Raw genomic sequence first — 6,221 nt, 5'->3', positions numbered from 1 at the left:
ATCAGGAGACGGAAGCAAAGTGTGAGCATGTAACACTAGGCCGCTTTACAACTTTGATTTTGTTTTTGTGAGTCAATCAAAGTTGTAGTTGGTGGTGATTTTGGGTCATTGTCTTCCTGTAAAATCTCCTTTAGGACTTTCAGATAGAAAGTGTAGATCCCACTCCATGGGTTACAGTGAGTCACCCTGGTGCCGAATCAGCAAAACAGCTCATATCATGCTGTAAGACAGGCTCTGCTTAAGTGAGCTCTTGATTCTACAGGTCTGGTAGTATTCAAAGAAACGTGGCTAACCTGGTATTATGTATTTACTGGGTACATAGTGCCTTCCTTTAACTCAATCAAGTACCAATGTTGTGTTTGGTTGTTATAAAAAATGCTGTAAATATCAAACATGACTTAAAAGAAATTTGATGCCTTGAAACTGGGCCTTTGCGTCTTTAAGAAGCTTCTACTCTTTCTACTCTTTGCCTTCAGCACGTAATCACAGTAGCGTTGGGCTGAGAAGTGGCTCATATAATGAGCTCAGCAGACTCAGTTCCTCCAGGTGTTTGCTAATTGCTGGTGGCTAGTCTGAAGGAGCTGAGTGAGGAAGTCGCAGGGGAGAGCTGCTCTGTGAGGCGGAACAGGAGGTTCAAGAATTTCTTAAACTAGCAAAAAAAAAATCAAAGCAACATGCCAGGTGTGTTTTTGATGAGGGAATAACGTTACAACATGATTTTCTTTTTTTTTTTAAAGTTGATTTTATGTAATACTGCCCGCACTACTTTTAATATAATTAATTCATGATTTAACAATTACTTTTTCGCATTGAACTAGGTTGGTTTGTAAAGCTTATTTTCACCTATCAATTAAAATAATTAAAAAACTGTTTCTTGTATTTATTTTTGCCTGATATTAAAATGTATTTGATCCTCTCAAACAGAAAAATTCAAAAGCAGAACAAATCCTCAGGGTTTGGCAAATACATTTTCTCAGCTGCACACATGGCTGCTCCTGTTCCACAGATGTTATAGACCTTTATTGTTAACATCTAGGCATTTAATTATTCTCAAAAAGCCACGCAGCCATGCAGGTATTTGTCTACAGTCGGTCATCTGTACGAAACCATCAAACGTTCTCCGCTAAAAGCTGTGGCGCGTACTATAAGCCACGGAGCAACTTTATCCTTTTCCACTGTGCTTATCCAAAAGAAAAGCATCAAAGAATAAATCAATGTTTTCCACAAACTGAGCTCTGCACACAAAGTAAATCCAAGAAATATCGATTTTCACGTAAGCCCCGCAAAAGCGGTGGCGAACTGAACAAAGTACACGCGTTTCCCCGACCAGCAGGAAGAAGCATCAGAATGTTACAGTCTGGTTCTGGTCCGGTTCAGCTGGATTCTACAAAACAAAGTGTGGGAATCATTCAGTCAGAGCACTCATAACCTCACTGAGCAAAATCTAAATAGTTGATCTGTTATTGTGCTCAAAGTAAGGCTTTGAGAAAAAGTAAACTTTGAGAAAATATGGAAGAAAACTACATTTGTACATTCAGTTCTGGTAAAAGTTTGCAAATGCTCGTGAGGTTGAATTTCTTTGTAATTTGGAGTTATAAGTGTAGAGAATCACAGGTTCAAAATTATGAGGGCTCAAATATGAACCCTCTAATATTTGGAAAAATGTCGCTTAGGAAATAGTTTCTTGAACCCAAACATTTTGCAGTCTAAAAGAAGCTTTGGCATAATTTTTAGCTGAACATTTGACAAATCTTGGTGGAATTGGCATAACTTTACCTTTTTCTAGTGTCCTGGTTTTAAACGTTGCCCTTAAATTTTCTAAAGGATTGTAGTTGAGACCATCGCTAGAAGCTTAATATCAGACTGGCTTTTTCCAGCCTGCGCTTTGGTCCGGCTCTACCAGAACAAATTATGGCATGGAAACTTTTAAACTGTAGCATTTACAAAGGCTATACTTGCTATAACATCTTCCAGAATCTAACAAATGTAATCTTCTGATTAAATTTTATCCAATCACTAATGTTTCCCCACAAAGTATGTAATGCACCGGTTTGACGCTATGAAGCTTACCAGAACCTCCCTGCGCTGTGAATAGATAAGTGCCGAGCCGAACGACGCGGCTGTTAGTATCTGCGTTTCCTTTAACTGTAATTGAAAGTTGAAAGTAGGAAAATAAATTTGCTCCAATTTAAAAAAGTCAGGTTGTTTTTCAGCCATATCAAAACTTCTTCCACATCACGAGTAACGTGCTCAGTAGCTGAATGTTACTACTGGCGGAAAAAATAAAAGAACAAAATGGCAGGAAGTGTTAGGAGGATGATGGTGTGTTTTCTTTGGACAATGTGCAGCTGGCTCCACCAGAGGCTCTTCTGTGAGAGCTCTGGTGTCACCAGTCGTGAAAAGTCGTTAAATTGTGTTTAATTCAAACGTGTTGAATCCATGGCTCTTCTGTGAAATTGCACACTAATTTCCCCAAAACGTCACAGCTGCTGCCAAGTAGCAGGGGGGGTTTCACTACAACACCTGCATAAAACGCATATGTCTCCTCTGATGGCTGATAGATTAATATAAATCATCTGTTTTCATCCATCACAGGCATAATTTTTATTCACATGTGATTTCAATTTGTTTCTTATTTAATGGAAACACCAAAATTGCTAAATAGCTTTTTCCACATTAGCACCAGGTAGACAAAGATTTACGCACATTTGTAAAGGAAACGCAGCTATAGCTAACTCAATATTTGGAAGCGTGGCAAAGACGGATTGAACAACTTTGTTCACTCTCTCCGCTGCCATCGCTAAAACTAAATTTAGTTTAGAAATCAACTTCATCATTCACAACCTTTCCTTCTGTTTGCTGATTGGGCCGGTTCCAATACGCAAGATTAGAATCAAATTGCGTAGCAAGGCTTTGGCCAGGCTAGCTTAAAGCTTCAGCCAGGCTAGCTTAAAGCTTCAATATGAAATTTCTACACTACTTGATAGCTCCTTTACAAAAGTAAGAAAGCTACTTTATTCTCTTCCACCTCTTACCAATTAAACCACACCGCTTCAAGTGAGGCTTTTCAGCAAAGTACCTTCTTCCTAATTCTAAACTGTCAATTGTAATTGTGCTACATAATAGCGATGAGCTACAGGAGATCATAGCTTTTTCCCCCGTTTTTTTTTTTTTTTTTTTAAATTCCTCTCCACATGTCTAGGAGGAGAGAGAGTGTAGAGCCATTGCCATATGACCTAATTATCTCTCATTAGTGGCCCCAGTAATTACAGGACCTTTTTACAGCTCCATCTCCTCTCGCGCACATAGAAGGGGATTTCAATTAGGCTCGCCTCGCAGCTTTCCTCTGCTTCTCTCTCACGGCTAAACCCCACTGTCACCTGGGTAGTCAAGCATGGCCAGGCAGCGGGCGGCCTCTCACAGGAAGCTCGCGCGTAAAGACGTGTGAATTTCTTCAATTTGACTTTATGCATTCCCCATCACGCGCCCATCAACGAGACATGACAACGAAGGCAGCCGGAAGCGGCGTCTTTCGGCGGCGAAGAGGAAAAAAGAAGCTTTTACGCCATTATTTTCCGTGAGGGCCGCATCATGAAAAATACATCAGAGACAAAGTATGTATTACAATCCGACTTCCTGTCACGAGTAAACAGCGGTGTGATATGAGCTGTGGAAAGTCGCAGGTATCTGAGCAGCAGAAAATAGCCCCCATCAAGTGAGATTTTGTCAAGCATAAATAGGAGGGGAGAGGAAGATGGAATCAGTGGCCATTATGTTCTCCGGCTGAGAGCGAAGCTGGATTCCCAAAAGGAAGAAACTGAGAGTTGGTGGTAAGAACGGGAGAGGGGCTGTAAAGAGGAAAAGACTCGCCCGCCACTCAAGCTTATCGCTTCACCTCGAAGAGTCAAATCACCCTAATTAACAGCGAGCGAGAAAGAAAGGGGGGGAAATCGATCCTTCAAAAGAATAATTAACCCTTTCTTTTCTCAATTTCTTCCCTCCCCAAAAAAAGTTGATTGGAATTGACTGAGATTACCTTAATTTCCGTTAATTGCGGCTCTCGGTCAAACCAAAGGCTGTTATCAAGAATCTGTAGCATTGATGCTAGAGGAGAAAGAGAGTCTTATTACCGCTGCTTAACAGAGAGGCGTCAAACGAAAATGCGACACAGCAAAACGGATGAGTTTCATTATGTTTCGCACCACACAACCACAAGGCTACTTTTTTTTTTTTTTTTTTTTTTTTACACGTTGATTAAGCCGTACTCGAAAAGAACAGGGGCGACTTAAATTCTTCCGTAAGAAAGTCTCAAGTAAGAAGCCTGAAATGTTGCTAGTGGCTCCGGTTTGTGAAATAATCAACACCTTGGACTGAAACGGAACATTCCAGAGCGCTCACCCAGTCATGTGGGCAACATCACTATGACTTTCATGCTAAGTGGATGTACGCTTTTAAGGTTCCCAGGATCTCCTTTGTGTTATTTCACCCCGAAAAAGGTTAGGTAATTATATTAATATGACACTCAATATAGCAACAAGGCAGTTCAAAGTGCTTTACATGAATTAAACTCAAAAACGCATAAATAACACATTCTTCCATCTGCCACCTCCTACTTGGATTCCCTCTTAATTTGTTTCAGTCTGGAGAATAAAAGCAAATAAAAAGCTCAGATGAGGAACTGCCGAGGTCGGTGAAATAACGTTGAAAAATGGACCCGTGGCAAGCGTTGGGTCGCGCAAGATTAACTAGCCGAAGAGAAGGGGGGGAAAACGGCTCGCTCCCCATGTTCTCGGCTTGGCAAATAATTCCTCTTTAATCAACATTTCCACATTTGTATGAGTTATTCTACATTCACACACCTTGCTGGGGAACATAAAGGTGTCTGCGGGGATTCTTCCTGGTAGGAGTTATGGCTCCCATAACTCCTACATACACCGCCTGTGTATCCATTCATCGTGTTTGGAAGGAGAATCACGGAGGCCTGGACTCCATCCAGAGCTGTGGAGGAAAGAGAAAAAAGAAAAAGGCTCTGGAGAAAAATGTACACAGTGATGTGTTCAGACGAGGTTGTTCAGCGAGATAGTTGAGAAGTATTTACAGCTGGGGGTAGGAGGGAATGAATGCTGTAACCCCGTTGCTCATGGGTAATTATTAAAACCGCCATTTCAAATGGAAAATGGGGGTTTCTGGCATCCCACGGGAAAATAATTAAAACGCCTACATCATTTATGACAGAGTCTTCAGAGGAGTGGTGCAAGTTTTGGACGCAGCTCTATGTATGCAGTCGATGGTTGACAGGCGACATGACAGCTGCATTTCGACACGTTGTAAACGCGGCGAAACAAAACTGGGCAGTAAGGGGGGAAATTGGACGGACTTGCTTTTAAGAGGGGATGCCAGCCATGCAGACTGATGCGAGTGACACCCGGGGGACCGCTCCTGAGTGACTGCAGCTTAGTGAGAGATGACACGACGAGGGCCACGGCGCCGCCTGCCTGCCCCGGTGCCAGCGGCGACCCACTTCCAGCCCTCTAATTGCAATTCCCTCTTTAAAACTGCATTGCTGCGCAGACGGGAAGGTTCAACGCTCAGCTGCAGCTGAAAATTAATTAGACATAATGAAAACCGTTTTTTTTTCTTTCTATTTCTTGTCAAATATATGGGTCGTAACCACAATTATGAAATCATGACAGAAGTGTGTTTTACTGAAACGCATCACCGTCCCACCACTCTTAGCTCCAGCTACGCATTCACACAGAATATACTCCACAAAACTCTGTTGCATTTTCTCTTTATTAGCTTCCTCCGTCTTATCATTTTGAAACATGGCTCCCGTTGCAGAATAAACTTTTAAGATCGATCTTCATTATTACTTCCATGAGCAGCACGCTGTTGTGTGACAACATTCTTCCTCTGCTCTTGCGGGCCGCTGTAAACCGTTCACACAGAAACCTTATTGCGGTGACATCGTTCAGTAGGATGAACAGGCACCTTTAAAAAATGGATTTCAGCAAAAAATCAGAATTGAGGATCTTGCTGTGTGAATGCAGCCATAGTGAGGCAGCAGGGCTATAACACACACATTCAAGGATGTGGGTCACACGCTTAGAAAGACACAGAGTGTAGGGAAATCTGTCTCACTCTGCTGTTCTTAGCAAAAGCTTCGTATGTCAGTAATTATCTTAACGGATAATACAGTTGTGTCAATAACGGTCTTAGCG

The sequence above is a fragment of the Xiphophorus maculatus genome, chromosome 19 (assembly GCF_002775205.1).
Source record: "Xiphophorus maculatus strain JP 163 A chromosome 19, X_maculatus-5.0-male, whole genome shotgun sequence".
NCBI classification, from domain to species: Eukaryota; Metazoa; Chordata; class Actinopteri; order Cyprinodontiformes; family Poeciliidae; genus Xiphophorus; species Xiphophorus maculatus.
The sequence above is the reverse complement of the archived record's forward strand: the minus strand, read 5'-3'. Positions refer to the sequence as shown.